At 42.5% G+C, this 16,380-nt stretch overlaps 2 long non-coding RNA genes across 2 annotated transcripts in view; both read right to left on the minus strand.

The window, feature by feature from the left end:
• LOC148135538 (uncharacterized) overlaps positions 1 to 16,380 on the minus strand; it is a 334,519-nt gene that overhangs the window by 30,098 nt on the left and 288,041 nt on the right. The window lies entirely within an intron of this gene.
• LOC148135540 (uncharacterized) lies at positions 13,263 to 14,226 on the minus strand. The gene is made up of 3 exons (XR_015755025.1): positions 14,180 to 14,226; positions 13,688 to 13,754; positions 13,263 to 13,463 (listed from the first exon to the last, which is right to left on the minus strand). It is a non-coding gene; the product is annotated as an uncharacterized LOC148135540 (long non-coding RNA).

The following is a 16,380-nucleotide window of genomic DNA, read 5'->3' on the forward strand; positions in this document are numbered from 1 at the left end:
TAGCAGAGGGATTGAATTCAAGAGTCGTGAAGTGATGTTGCAACTGTACAGGACTTTGGTTAGGCCACATTTGAAGTATTGTGTGCAGTTCTGGTCGCCTCACTTTAGGAAAGATATGGAAGCTTTGGAGAGGGTGCAGAGAAGATTTACCAGGATGTTGCCTGGAAAGGAGAATAGGTCGTACGAGGATAGGTTGAGAGTGCTAGGCCTTTTCTCGTTGGAACGGCGAAGGATGAGGGGTGACTTGATAGAGGTTTATAAGATGATCAGAGGAATAGATAGAGTAGACAGTCAGAAACTTCTTCCCCGGGTACAACAGAGTGTTACAAGGGGACATAAATTTAAGGTGAAGGGTGGAAGGTATAGGGGAGATGTCAGGGGTGGGTTCTTTACCCAGAGAGTGGTGGGGGCATGGAATGCGCTGCCTGTGGGAGTGGAAGAGTCAGAATCTTTGGTGATGTTTAAGCGGCAATTGGATAGGTACATGGATGGGGACTTAAGCTAGGGCAAATGTTCGGCACAACGTTGTGGGCCGAAGGGCCTGTTCTGTGCTGTATTGTTCTATGTTCTATGAACATGTGACTAAAGGGATGGAGTGGGAGGGAGAATTTTGGATACCTGGTTAATTGTGGCTCACTATAGGGTAGGTGGGACTTCTACAAACACGATGGTCTACACCAGAAGCAGAGGGGTACCAATATCCTGGGGGAAGTTTGCTAATGCTCTTTGGGAGGGTTTAAACAAATTCAGTAAGGGAATGGGAACCTAAATTGTAGTTTCTGTGTCCAGAGGTTAAGAGTCGTGAGGTTAGAAATATGGTTTCAATGTCACAGGAGTGCACCGCCAAACAGGAAGGTGGTTTGAAGTGTGTCTACTTCAACACCAGGAGCATCCGGAATAAGTTGGGTGAACTTGCAGCATGGGTTAGTACCTGGGACTTTGATGTTGTGGCCATTTCAGACACATGGATCAAGCAGGGACAGGAATGGTTGTCGTAGGTTCTGGGATTTAGATGTTTCAGTACGAACAGAGAAGATGGTAAAAGAGGGGGAAGGTATGGCAATGACAACATTACAGTGGTGGTAAGGATGTACGAGGACTCGTCTAATGAGGTAGTATGGGCTGAGGTTAGAAACAGGAAAAAAAGAGAGGTCACTCTGTTGGGAGTTTTCTACAGGCCTCAGAATAGTTCCAGAGATGTAGGGGAAAGGATTGTAAAGATGATTCTGGATAAGAGAGAGTGTAACAGGGTAGTTGTTATGGGACACCTATAACTTTTCAAAGTATTAACTGGAAATACTATATTTTGAATACTTCGGATGGACCAGTTTTTGTCCAATGTGTGCAGAAGGGTTTCCTGGCACAGTATGTAGACAGGCCAACCAGGGGAGAGGCAACAATGGATTTGGTACTGGATAATGAACCCGGCCAGGTGTTAGATTTGGAGGTAGGTGAGCACTTCGGTGAGAGTGACCACAATTTGGTTATGTTTACTTTAGCGAAGGAAAGGGAGGTCGGTATACACCGCAGGGCAAGATTTATAACTGGGGGAAACGGCAATTATGGTGCGATTAGGCAAGACTAATGACGCATGGATGGGAAAGGAAACTGCAGGGGATGGCACAATTGAAATGTGGAGCTTATTCAAGGAACAGCTACTGCGTGTCCTTGATTAGCATATACCTGTCAGGCATGGAGGAAGTGGACAAGTGAGGAAGTCTTGGTTTACTAAGGAAGTTGATCGCTTGTCAAGAGGAAGAAGGCGGCTTATATTATAATGAGGCGTGAAGGCGCAGCTAAGGCGCTTGAGAGTTACAAGCTAGCCAGGAAAGACCTAAAGAGAGAACTAAGAAGAGCCAGGAGGGGACAAGAGAAGTCTTTAGCAGATAGGATCAAGGAAAATCCGAAAGCTTTCTATAGCTATTTCAGGAATAAACGAATGACGAGAATAACTTCCGGGCCAATCAAAGACAGGAGTGGAAAGTTGTGTGTGCAGTCCGAAGAGATAGGAGAAGTGCTAAATGAATATTTTTCATTGTCTTTTTCCCCGTGTGAATACCAATGTTGTTGTGGAGAACACGGAGTTACAGGCTACTAGACTAGATGGAATATAGGTTCACAAGGAGGTGGTGTTAGCAATTCTGGGAAGTGTGAAAATAGATAATCCCCTGGGCAGATGGGATTTATCCTAGGATTCTCTGGGAAGCCAGGGAGGAGATTGAAGAGCCTTTGACTTTGATCTTTGTTGTCATTGTCTACAGGAATAGTGCCAGAAGACTGGAAGATAGCAAATGTTGTCCCCTTGTTCAAGAAGGGGAGTAGAGACTACCCTGGTAGTTATAAATCAGTGAGCCTTACTTCGGCTGTGAGTAAAGTGTTGGAAAAGTCTACAAGAGACAGGATTTAGACTCCTCTCGATAGGAATAAGTTGATTAGAAATAGTCAATATGATTTTGTGAAGTACAGGTCATGCCTCAAAAACCTTATTGAGTTCTTTGTGAAGGTGACCAAACAGATGGATGAGGGTAAAGAAGTTGATGTGGTGTATATGGATTTCAGTAAAGTGCTTGATTAGGTGTTTTCAGTAAGGTTCCCAATGGTAGGCTCTTGCACAAAATATGGAGGCATGGGATTGAGGGTGATTTAGCGGTTTGGTTCAGAAATTGGCTAGCTGAAAGAAGACAGAGGGTGGTAGTTGATGGGAAATGTTCATCCTGGAGTTCAGTTACTAGTGGTGTATCGCAAGGATCTGTTTTGGGTCCACTGCTGACCTGGGTAAGAGCACAGAAGGATGGGTTAGTAAATTTGTGGATGACACTAAGGTCAGTGGAGTTGTGGACGGTGCCAAAGGACATTGCAGATTACACAGGCACATGGATAAGCTGCAGAACTGGGCTGAGGTGGCAAATGGAGTTTAATGTGGAAAAGTGTGAGATGATTCACTTTGGAAGGAGCAGTCGGAATAAAGAGTACTGGGATAATGGTAAGGTTCTTGGCAGTGTAGATGAGCAGAGAGACATCCATGTACATGTGCGTAGATCCCTGAAAGTTGCCATCCAGATTGATAGGGTTGTTAAGAAGGCATACAATGTGTTAGCTTTAATTGGGAGAGGGATTGAGTTTTGGAACCATGAGGTCATGCTGCAGCTGCACAAAACTCTGGTGTGGCTGCACTTGGAAAATTGCATCCACTTCTAGTCACTGCATCACAGGAAGGATGTGGAAGTTTTGGAAAGGGTTCAGAGGTGATTTACTGGGATGTCATCTGGTCTGGAGGGAATGTCTTACGAAGAAAGGCTGAGGGGCATCAGGCTCCATTAGAGAGAAGAAGTTTGAGAGGTGACTTAATAGAGACACATAAAATAATTCGAGGGTTAGATAGTGTGGACAGTGAGAGCCTTATTCCTTTGATGGTGATGGCTGGCAAAAGGGGACATTGCTTTAAATTGAGGGATGATAAATATAAGACAAATGTCAGAGTAGTCTCTTTACTCAGTAGTAGTAGAGGCATGGTATGTTCTGCCTGCAACTGTAGTGGACTCGCCAACTTTATGGGCATTTGAATGGTCATTGGATAAATATATGGATGAAAATGGAATAGTATACTGTGCTGTCATGTTTTATGTTCTATTATCTCACTAAATCTTTCCTACTCCATCGTTTCAAATTACAATTATGTGATCGCATTGATTATTTGAGAAAATGGTATTGATTTTCTTGTATTTAATATCAGACTTCATGGGAATGCAGGGCTACTTGTAGAAAATGAAAGTTAATTTGAAACAATGGCACAAGAAACCTTTTTGGTGAAGACAGTCATAAAGAAAATCTGTTCCTGCAAGTTGGAGAAATGGAGAATGACGTTGTGCTAAAGGTGGGGATGGCAGCTCCTCTGCCACCATGATACATTGATGGAAATGGAATGCTGTGGGAGTAGAATTGTTAGCTGGATGTCTCTGACTGCTGCAGACCACAATGACTCCACATGAGAGTGATCATTTCCTGTTGCCTGCAGTGTATATGGAACTCCATAACTGTCAGTCCCTGCTCTGCAGTTATGATGTTTGTATTGTGAACTAATTCTGAATCAGTCAGTTGCTGTGTGCGTGTGCAGTAATTATTTTCCACTGTCAGGAACAACATTAGAAATTCCTGGAGAAACTCAGTTCTGAATAGCAGCCACTAGCCCCAATACATTAACTCTACTTTCTATCAACGGATGCTGCCAGACGTGCTGAATTTTTCCAGCAATTTCTACATTTGTTTCTAGCCCCTAGCATGTTCAGTTTTATTTATCAGGTTTTGGCACACAATGGGTGTTTGGAATTCACATTATTTAATTGTCATGTCTCTGTATGTGACAAAAATTCATTGAACGTTTAACTCTGTCCTGCCCAATCACTAATAAACTTAATAACACTGTTTCATCCAGTAAATTGGTGACTTTTGTCTGGTTTCCTTCTATCTCTGTATTTAACGTCTATGTTATATATGGTTTTCTTTTCCATCTTGATTTTAACTTTAAAAATGTCATATTAAATGTAGATTTAACGCCTATCCCAGGCATCTATTTCAGATAAGAATTCAGTCTAAACCCCTTGAAAAATAGTGTAAAATATCAATGGGCTTGACAATATTAGACAAGAACTTTCAAAAGCTGATTGGCAGCAGATGCTCGCAGGTAGTTGATGGCTGGAAAATAGGAAACCTTCAAAAATGAGATAACAAGGGTCCAGAGACAGTCTGTTCCTGTTAGGGTGACCGGCAAGCCTGGAAGTGTAGGGAATGCTGGATGATGGTGAAATTGAGGTTTTGGTTAAAAGAAAGAAGGAAACATACGTCAGGTATAGACAGGAGAGATCGAGTGAATCCTTAGAAGAGGCAAAGACAGTAGGAGTATAATCAAGAGGGAAATCAGGAGGGCGAAAAGGGGGCACGAGATAGCTTCGGCAAATAGTTTTAAGGAGATTCCCAAGGGATTTTATGAATACATTAAGGACAAAAGGGTAACTAGGGAGAGATTAGGGCCTCTCAAAGATCAGCAAGGTGGCCTTTGTGTGGAGACGCAGAAGATGGGGGAAGATACCAAATGAGTATTTTGCATCAGTGTTTATTGTGGAGAAGGACGCAGAAGATATACAATGGGGGGACATAGATGGTGACATCTTAAAATGTCCATATTACAAAAGTAGTATTACTGGATGTCTTGAAACGCATAAAGGTGGATAATCCCCCAGGACCTGATCAGGCATACTGTATAACTCTGTGGGAGGTTACAGAAGTATTTGGCATGTCCCTTGTCGAGATATTTTTAACATCGCTAGTCACAGGTGAAGTGCCGGAAGACTAGAGGTTGGCTAACATGGTGCTACTATTTAAGAAAGGTGATAAGGAAAAGCCAGGAACTATAGGCTGGTGAGCCTGCCATTGGTGTTGGACAAGATATTGGAGGGAATCTTGAGAGACGGAACTTACACGTATTTCGACAGTCAAGGTCTGATTCGGGACAGTGAACATGGTCTTGTCCAAGGGAAACCATGATACACAAACTTGATTGAGTTTTTTGAAGAAGTAACGAAGAGGATTTCCCCATGCGAGACTGGTTAGCAAAGTTAGATCTCATGGAATACAGGGAGAACTAGCCATTTGGAAACAGAACTGGCTCGAAGGTAGAAGACAGAGGGTGGTAGTGGAGGGTTGTTTTTAAGACTGGAGGACTGTGAACAGTGGACTGTCACAAGGATCGGTGCTGGGTCCACTACTTTTTTGTCATTTGTATAAATGATTTGGATGTGAGCACAGGAGGTATAGTAAGTAAGTGTGCAGATGACACCAAAATTGGAAGTGTAGTGGACAACGAAGGAGGTTACCTCAGATTAAAATGGGATCTTGATCAGATGGGCCAATGGGCTGAGGAGTGGCAGATGGAGTTTAATTCGGATAAACGCGAGGTGCTGTATTTTGGGAAAGCACATCTCAGCAGGACTTATACACTTAATGGTAAGGTACGAGGGAGTTTTGCTGAACAAAGAGACCTTGAAGTGCAGGTACATAGTTCCTTCAAAGTAGAGTCGCACATAGATAGGATAGTAAAGGCGGCATTTGGTATGCTTTCCTTTATTGATCAGAATAGAGTGCATGTTGAGGCCATACTGGACATTGGTTAGGCCACTTTTGGAATATTTCATACAATTCTGGTCTCCTTCCTATCAGGAGGATGTTGTGAAACTTGAAAGGATTCAGTAAAGATTTACAAGGATGTTGCCAGGGTTGGTGGATTTCAGCGAGAAGGAAAGGTTGAATAGGCTGGGGCTGTTTTCCATGCAGCATCGGAGGCTGAGGGGTGAACTTATTGAGGGTTATAAAATCATGAGGGCATGGATAGGATAAATAGACAAGGTATGTTCTCTGGGAGGGGGGAAGTCCAGAACTAGAGGGCATAGGTTTACGGGGAGATGGAAAAGAAATAAAAAGACCCAAGTGGCAAGTTTTTCATGTAGAGGGTGGTACATAAATGGAATGAACTGCCAGAAGAAGTGGTGGAGGCTGGTACAATTCCAACTTTTAAAAAGCACCTGAATGCATATATGAATAGGAAGGGTTTGGGGGGATATGGGCCGGATGCTGGCAGGTGGAAATAGATTGGGTTGGTTTATCTGGTCTGCATGGACAAATTGGACTGAAGGGTCTGTTTCTGTGCTGTACATCTCTTTGACTCCATGATTGTTGAGGGTAGAGCGGTGGACGTGATCTATAAGGACTTCAGTAAGATGTTTGACAGGTTTCTTCATTGTAGACTGGTTAGCAAAGTTAGATCACATGAAAATCGCAGAGAACTAGCAATTTGGACACAGAATTAACTTAAACATGGAAGACAGAGGGTGGCGGCGGAGGGTTACCTTTCAGACTGGAGACCTGTGATCAGTCATGAGCCACAAGGATCAGTGCTGGGTTCACTGCTTTTCGTCATTTATATAAATGATTTGAATGTGAACATAAAAGGTTTGCAGATGACACCAAAATTGGCAGTGTAGTGGATAGCAAAGAAGGTTCCCACCGAGTACAAAAGGATCATAATCAGATGGGCCAATGGGCTGAGCAGTGGCAGGTAGAGTTATTTCAGATAAATGCTAGGTGCTGCACTTTGGAAAGGCAAATCAAGGCAGGAGTTATATACTTAATGGTAAGGTCCTGGGGAGTATTAATAAACAAAGAGACCATAGAGTGCAGGCTCGTAGGTCCTTGAAAGTGGAGTCGCTGGACGATAGGATAATGAAGACGACATTTAGTATGCTGTTCTTTATCAGTCCGAGCACAGAGTTTCGGGGTTCGGACGTCATGTTGATGCTGTGCAGGTAATTGGTTCAGCCGCTTTTGGAATATTGTGTGCAATTTTGGTCTCCTTCCTATCGGAAGGATGTTGTGAAACATGAAACATTCAGAAAAGATTTACAAGATTGTTTCCAGGGTTGGAGTGTTTGAACGAAAGGGACAGGCTGAAGAGGCTGGGGTGTTTTCCCTGGAGTGTTAGAGGCTGAGAGGGGACCTTATAGTATTTTATACCCTTTATAAAATTCTGACCTTTATAAAATCAGGAGGATTATGGATAGACTAAATAGACAAGGCATTTTCCCTGAGGTGGGGGAGTCCAGAACTAGAGGGCACAGGTTTCAAGTGAAAGGGGAAAGTTTTAAAAGGGACCTAAGGGGCAACCTTTTCATGCAGAAGGTGGTGTGTGTGTGTGTGTGTGTGTGTGGAATGAGTTGCGAGATGAAGTGGTGGAGGCTGGAACAATTCCAACATTTAAAAGGCATGTGGATGCGACATGAATAGGAACAATTTCGAGGGATGTGGGCCAAGTGCTGGCAAACGGCATCTGTGTTGGCTAATGGGATTTGATTAGTTTCGAATATCTGGTTGGCATAGGTGGGTCAGACCGAATGGTCTGTTTCTGTGCTCAACATCTCTATAACTCTCTGGCTGTGATTTATTACAATTATTGGCAAATGGGGTGATGTACGTAAAGAATGGAGAGAAAAAGAAAAAAATTAATTCCTCCGAGGGAATTGACTCTTGATTTGAAAATTTCTCTCTGGAAATTGAGTCAATGTGTGTCTAATTCAATCTGCTCTGTGACTGTGGAAAGGATGTTCTTCAGTCTGATTGTAGTAACATAACTGCTGTTTGTTAGAAGGAACTGATCACACTTTGTTTTGTACTGAGGACATATTACACTGTCATTGTCCTTCAAGTAATTGTCTGGAGGGAGACAGAAAATCAACATTAAGTCAATGGAATAATTTAATAATCATTTGGCTGTTCTTCCTTCAAGACAGCAATTCCAACAGGACCACAGGGCTGATTCTATTATTGCCTGAGCTGCTCTTTGGTGACTGTATCAAAAAAATCTGTACCAATTCGCTGAGAACCAGATACTAACCAACTCCTCTACAAATGGGATGGGATAATCTAATGCAAGTGCGTGTCTGGATATGAAAGTTTCCTTATCTATCCATACCTGTCAGTTCCTGCTCAGTAAATGTGTGAAGACAATTATCAAGATGAACCTGTTAAATGCTGCTCTGTGAACATCTGAGTGTAATTATCAAACTGTAATTATCAATCCATATAATCTGTGCAAATATGCGAGTGAATACAGTTATCAATCTGTCCCTGTCACTCTCTGGTAAATATATTTACATTTTCTCACCACAGAGACAAATAGGGACAGACTGATAACTACACTCATACATTCATATAGCATAAACTGACAGGTGCAGATTGGTAACTGAACTTGCGTATACACATAGGAGAAACTGCCAGGGACTGGTTCATAAATACATTTAACACATTTTAAATAAATACGATCAGTCTCTGTGTGTTTGTCTGATGTGGATATGTGAGCTTAGTTATCCTGTCAGTTTCTGCCCTGCGAACGTGTGTGTTTGCTTAACCAATCTGTCCCTAATAGTTTCTCCTGTGTGTCTGAGAATGTAGTTATCAACCTGAACATGTAAGTTTCAGCTATGAGAACGTGTCAGTTTCTGTTGTATGAATATTAAATGCAGTCATCAATTTGAACCAATCAGTTTAATCTGTGAAAATGCAGATATTCACCTCTACCTGTTAGTTTAAGCCATATCAACATGTGAGTGCAATTATCAAACAGTCCGGGTCAGGTTTTGCTATTTGACACCAGAGTATCATTGTCAATCTGTTCCTACTACGTCAATATGACAGTGTAGATACTAATGGGTTCCCGTCAGTTTCTTCCCTGTCAATATGTGAATACAGTTATTGAGCGGTACCCATCAGCTTCTGCTCTGAGAGTGTGGCTGTATTAATCAAACTGTAGCAGTTAGTTCAGTGATGTGAATGTGGGAATACAGTTATCATTCTCTTCCTGTCATTTTCTTCTTTGTCAAAGTGAGTGTAACTGTCAATCTGTATCTTTCAGACTCTGCTGTGTAAATACATAAATATTGTTGTCAATCTGTAGCTGTCAGTTTCTGCTTGGTGAATATGTTTCTGTACTTGTCAATCCTTCAGTTTCTACTGAGTTTTCACCTGTCGATATCAGTCTCTGCTTTGTGAATGTGAGAGTTTAATTATCAATCTTTCCCTGTCAGGCTCTGTAATATCAGTGTTTGAGTGTATTTATTCATCTTTTCCTGTCAGTTTGTCTGACTGTAATTATCAAACTGTACCTCTCAGCTTCTGCTGTATGAATATGTGAGTGTAATTATCCATTTGATTTGATTTGATTTACTTTTTGTCACATGCACTGAGATACAATGGAAAGTATTGCTTTGTGTGCTTTACAGGCAGATAATATCATACAAAATGCATCAGGGTAATAGAACAGAATCTGCAATACAGTTTTGAAGCTGCAAAGAGAGAGAGATTAACGTTAAAATTTGAGCCAGATTAGAGTGGTGCTGGAAAAGAACAGCAGGTCAGGCAGCATCTGAGGAGCAGGAAAATCGATGTTTCGGGCAAAAGCCTTTCATCAGGAATGTCCGAAACATCAATTTTCCTGCTCCTCGGATGCTGCCTGACCTGCTGTGCTTTTCCAGCACCACTCTAATCTGGACACTAATCTCCAGCATCTGCAGTACTCACTTTCGCCTTAAAATTTGAGCAGTCCATTCAAAAGTCTGATGACAGCAAAGAAGCTGTTCTTGAGTTTGTTGGGTGGTGTATTCAAACTTCTGTATTTTCTGGTGGTTGGTAGGAAAATATTAGTTTTTATACAGAAGATAGGCTGGGTGGAAGGGTGACGAGTAAAAGATAGATGGAGATAGAGTCCAAAGAAAGAGAAGAACAGTTGGACAGACAGAGGAGTGGGGTGACATGGTGTCACAGCATCGGGGACCCGGGTTCAATTCCCACCTCGGGCAATTGTCTGTGTGGAGGTTGCACATTCTCCCCGTATCTGCATGGGTTTCCTCCGGGTGCTCCGGTTTCCTCCCACAGTCCAAAAATGTGGTTAGATGAATTGGCCATGCTAAATTGCCCGTAGTGTTAAGTTAAAGGGTAAATGTAGGGGAATGGACCTGGGTGGGTTTCTCTTCAGAGGGTCGGTGTGGACTTGTTGGTCCGAAGGGCCTGTTTCCACACTGCAAGTAATCTAATCTGTCAGACTAAGTGGGTGAAAAGTTTATTAATAGGGCCTGTTAGTGGCTAACAATTGGCAGCATATAATAGCAGACTAAATGTTAACAAGGCCGGATATGTGGGTTTTTGGGTAATGACATGGGAGAGCTCAAGCCCTGTAGTTATTGAACTCAATATTGAGTCCAGAAGGCTGTCGAGATCCCAAGCAGAAAATGAGATGCTGTTCTTCCAGCTTGCACTGAGCATCACTGGAGCACTACAGCAAGCCTGAGACAGAGATCTTGGCCAGGGAACAGGGTGGTGTGTTGAAGTGGCAGGCAACTGGAAGCTCAGGGTCTTTTTGTCTGGGCAGAATGTAGGTGCTCTGCACTGTGGACATCCAATCTGCTCTCAGTTTCCCTAACATAGAGGAGACCACATTGTGTGCATTTTCCTTGTCACCATCAGTTCTGAGGACCGGTCACTAGATCTGAAACATTGCCAGACCTGTGAATTTTCCACTAATTTTTGTTTTGTTATCAATCTCTGCCTGTCAGTTTCTTCTCTGTGAATATGTGAGAGTCGTTATAAAAGTGTACACGTCAATTTATGTGATTTGATATTGGGAGAATAATCAATTTATTCCTGTCAGTTTCTGCTTTATGAATATGAGAGTGTAGTTATCAGTGTTTCTCTGAGATTTACTGCCAACTACATGAGAGTGTTATTTACCAACCTGTCCCTGTCAGATTCTGCTCTGTGCAAATGAGAGTGCAGTTATTAATCTGTATCTATCAGCTTCTTGTTTATAAATGTGCAAATTCATTTATCATACTGTACCTGTCAGGTTTTGCTATGCGAATGTGTTAGTCTAGTTATCAACCTGGACCTGTCATATGTGTGTGTGTGGGATTATTGTTCTCTCCCTTTTAGTTGCCACAGTGTGAATATTGTGAGAGCAGATATCCAATCAATGTCTGTCAGTTTTGGTTGTGTCCATACGAGAGTTTAGGACTTGATGAAAACATGTCAATTTCTGCTGTGTCCATGTAAGAATTTAGGAATTGATCTATACATGCCAGTTTCTGCTGTGTGACTGTGAGAGTGAAGTTCTCAATGAGTTCCAGTCATGTTCAACTCTTATATACCAAAGTTGCTCAATTCTCTGGCAGCCAATAATATTCTAAGAGTCTAATGACATCCATGAATCTATTGTTGATTGCCAGAAAAACTCATCTGGTTCAGTAAAGTCCTTGAATGAAGGAAACTGCCATCCTTACCTTGTATGGCCTGCATGTGACTCCAGACCCACATCAATGTGGCTGCATGGGTAGTTTGGGATAGGCAATAAATGCTGGCTGAGTCAGTGATGCCCTCATCCCATGAATGAATTAGAGAAAAGAAAATCTGTGACTGAGATTCAGTCCAACAATAGTGTTTAGGGTGTTGAGATTGGGCCTTAATCTCTTATACATTTTGTGATTTATGACTCAATCACAGAATTGGTACAACCATTCAGCCGGTTGTCTCTGCACTTAGACATTCTATTCTTTATCTGTTCTCCATACTAGTTTCCACTAATTGTTGGGATTCTAATCTTCATTCACTCACTGCCAGTGTCTCAGTGTAAATGCCAATTTGAGATGAGTTCTGCAGTTATTAAACTTTTGAATACCTTGAGTGCCAGTTTTGCTCTGTGTGCAACAGTGACAAGTCAAGTATATGGATGCCATTCTCTATGTTCAGTTGTGTTTTTTCAGCAGGGTGTAGGATAAACCCGTTCAATATTTGATAAACCTGTGTGATTGAGGCATTAATGTTCGTTCCATACTTATGTTTGCCAAGAATCTGAATTTTATTGTATTCAATCTCAGCTTTCTTTTTACATTTTGTGCGTGCAGTCGTCTTTGGCAGTTGCAGCTGGGCACTGCAATAATGTGAACATCTAATATGAACATCTTCTGAAGTGATTAATAATGTGGACAGTCAATTTATGACTGTCCATATCTGGAAGTAGTTGTGGACCTAAATTGCATTTTTTTTCCCCCTTTTACCATTAACTGGCTGAGTGAGAGTGAGTTTTGTGTTGTGCTGCCAATATGTATCACTTTAAAGAGTGGTACTGGTCAAGATCACACCAACATTGTCTGTATGCCTCTGTGTGATTCCAGTTCTGAAAACTACGTCATAAAGTGTATAAGGTCTTACCAATCAGTGTTTCATACATTAAAAAAGTATGGAAATGCTTCTGCATTACTGAGGCCCTCAACCAGAATGGGAGCGTGCATAAAGTGTGCTTTCATCAACACTCGGCTGAGAGTGAGAATGAGAGAGACAGAGACAGACACAGATGTGTATGTACGGATGTGAATGAAAAGAATAATTTTGTCCTGCTCAGTTACTCATACATGTCCAACATTGCTTCTATATCTGCACTCAAATATACACTTCATATTTATATTTGTTATAACCATGTAACACCATGATCGGTTTGTTCTGATTGATTGTAACTTTAAAAATGCCAAATCTACATATGAATTTAATGCAGCTCAAAAATGTATATTTACTATAAGCATACAGTCTAACCTGCTTCTAACCTTATGAATGGTAATTGGCTTTGAGTAATGGAATTTACTGTCACAGAGGTGGAAAATACTGAGAACAGGTCAAAATAATGTAGATTTATATATCGTCAGTTGTGTTTAACTCTTGGATTGAATGTATACTTCTGGAAATGGAGTTCAATGTGTATCTGACTCAATCCACTCAGACAGTGGAAAGGACCTTCTCCTCTCTGACAGTGGTAACATACCTGCTGGGTGAGAGAAGCAGTTGGTCACTCTTGGATTGGTCCATCAAATATTTGCCTGGAGAAAGACAAAAGAGAAAGCTCCTGTACATCACTAGCAGCTGAGTAGGAAGATATCAAATGATCAATACAATATTCAGGTCATGATCATTACAATTCTTTGTTTTTGAACAGGGCAAGGTGAACAGTGCAGATCCTGGTTCCACTCGAGCCCTGAGCTCTTTCCAGTCTTTTTCTGTTTCCCAAATTCGAAAACATTTCACTTCGATAAAATATACTCACCAACATATGGACATCTCCACAAATGGAATGATTGTGCAGTTCAATGTCCAGCTCCCAATACATTTAACTGTTGAAAAACAAATATTGGGCAGGATTTCACATACCTGGAGATGTTTATCCGGTGCCTGCTATATTTATCTTGCACAGGATTATTACATTTGTTTCTACTGTCCTTTATTTCAAAGTCTATTCGCAATAAAGAGCGTGAAACAGAAGCCAAACAATGAATTCCCATCAGTGTTTAGGGGATTACAAACCCCAAAAATGCCTCCCTCAGCAGGCCCACACACAGCCCGAGAAAGGCCTCTCTCTTCCCCCCAGCCCGCTCACTCCAAGTTCCGGGACCAGTTCCTGCTCCGCTCGGCCTCTTACAGACAGCCCCCGGTTCTCCCTGAACTCACCCCGAATCAATCCCGGTCTCCGAGCCCCCCCTGTGTCCCAGGCTCCCATCCCGATATGCTGCTGGAAGAAGCCTGCTGTTCCCTCGCTTACCTGGCGCTGATCTCTCCATTGCGGTCTGTTTCAAACAAACCTCTTGCACTCACTGAGTAAATGCTCCTCAATGGCAGCGCTGGGGGAGGGCCTCACGCATGCGCTCCTCTGCTCAGGAACAATCATCGCGCATGCGCTGCTTTTCCTAATGCTTCCCAGAAACAAACATCAATTGGTCATTTCCCCAATTCCCTTTTCTCCCAGTTTGACCAAAGGAACTGAGGCCGTGGGGGAAAGGGCAGAGAAGGTTTCAAGCTGGGAATTGCCTCTTTATGAAGCTCCAATGGAGTTCATTCCCGGGTCATGTTAATAACTCCTCCCTCCGGCTCTCTCACAATCTGATCAGGGGGCGGAGAAGCTGGCGGCCACTCGGCCCATCCGCTGTGCTCCCCCATTCAATAACATTACGTCTGATCGAATGTTAACTGTGGTATTTAATCCTGCTGACCCCTCATCCAGAAATATTAACTTCTTGCCCAAAGTAACATACAGAGAGATGGAATAAGTGGAACATTCTTACGAAGGCAGAAAATAACTGATGGAGTGAGTCTTGCATCACAGTGTCTGAGCTTATTTCTGGGTCAGGAGGCATGTGCAAAAGTCAGACCAGGTGTGCAACAACATTTCTGGAACTCGATTTAGTTTGTCGTGGATGACAGATTTTAGTGGCATGTATGCTGCAGACAGAAACCTTGTGATGTGTTGTATGGCACAACGAGAGACCCCAGCTGTTTTTGTTTATTCACTCCTGGAACGTGGATTTCGCTGGCTGAGCCTAGCATTTATTCTCCATCCCTTTGCGAAGGCGGTGTTGAGCCACCTTCTGGAACAGCTGTTGTCCATGTGCTGCCCACAATGCCATGAACACGGAGTTCCAGGGTCTTGATCCAGTGACAGTGAAAGAAAGTGGTTTTATTTCCAAGTCAGCATTGTGAGTGCCTTCGAGGGGAACTTGTCCGACTTCAAGGCGGTGTTCCCTGACATCAGCTGCCTTTATCGTTTTAGATGGAGGTAGTCGCGATTTGGAAGGTCCTCCTTTTACAAATTACAAAACTCGAATCTCTTTGTCAGCAGCATGACCGATAGAGTGAAGTCAGAATAGTGTGTTGCCTCCCTGGTGTCAGGATCAAGGATATCACGGAGAGAGTGCAGGCTATTCACAAAGGGGCTTACACATTGGAACTAACTACACAGGAAGGGAAAGAGATGAGATTCCGAAGGAAAAATAAGGAAGAGAGGCAAGAATTTAGAAAGGAGGACCTCTCCGGTAGTAATATCTAGATTACTCCCGCTGTTACAAGCGACTGAGGGTAGGAATAGGATGATACAGCAGAGGAATGCCCAACTCAGGAGCTTGTGCAGGGGAGAGGTGTTCAAATTTTTGGATCATTGGAATCTCTTCTGGGGAAAACGTGACTTGTAAATAAAGGATGGAATCCACCTGAATTGAAAGGGATCTACTATATTGGCAGGGTCACTTCCTTGAGGTACTGGGGAGGGGTTAAACTAGTAAGGTGTGGGTATGGGGTGAGGTCAGTGGGAACCGGGGAGATAGTGAACAAAGATATCAATCTGAGGCTGGTAGTCGGTAAGTCAAACACCCAGGGCAGACAGGAACATAGAAGAGAATGAGGTTGGATTGATAACTTAAACAGCATTTATTTCAATGCAAGAGGCCTAACGGGGGAGGAGGATGAACTCAGGACATGGTTAGGAAAATGGGATTGGAATTGGGATATCATAGCAACTCCAACATGGAGACATGGTTTGGTGATGACACAACTGGCAGCTTAATGTTCCAGGAATCAATTGTTATAGGAAGAATGGGGGGAGGGGTCAGCAAGAGAAAATGGGGCGTGATATGTTTGGTAAGAGATAAGATCACACCTTTACTGGGGGAGGATATTCCTGGGCTTAGGTCCATGGAAATTATTTGGATGGGGAAATGAGAAATAAGAAAGGGTTTGATCATCTTATTGGGATTGGACTGTAGACACCCTAACAGTCAGCAGGAAATTGAGAAACAAATTTGTCAGGAGATCTTAGATCTGCAAGAATAATGGTGTGGTTATGGTGAGGGGTTTTAACATTCCAAACATAGATCATGGCTGCCATATTGTTAATGGTTTAGACAGAAAGGAATTTCTGAAGTGTGTACAAAAAAAGTTTCTGATTCAGTATGTGAATGCATCGTCTAGACA

This window comes from Chiloscyllium plagiosum, unplaced genomic scaffold (genome assembly GCF_037043375.1).
Source record: "Chiloscyllium plagiosum isolate Xiang-an unplaced genomic scaffold, Cpla_swu_hap1 HiC_scaffold_49, whole genome shotgun sequence".
In the NCBI taxonomy this organism is placed as follows: Eukaryota; Metazoa; Chordata; class Chondrichthyes; order Orectolobiformes; family Hemiscylliidae; genus Chiloscyllium; species Chiloscyllium plagiosum.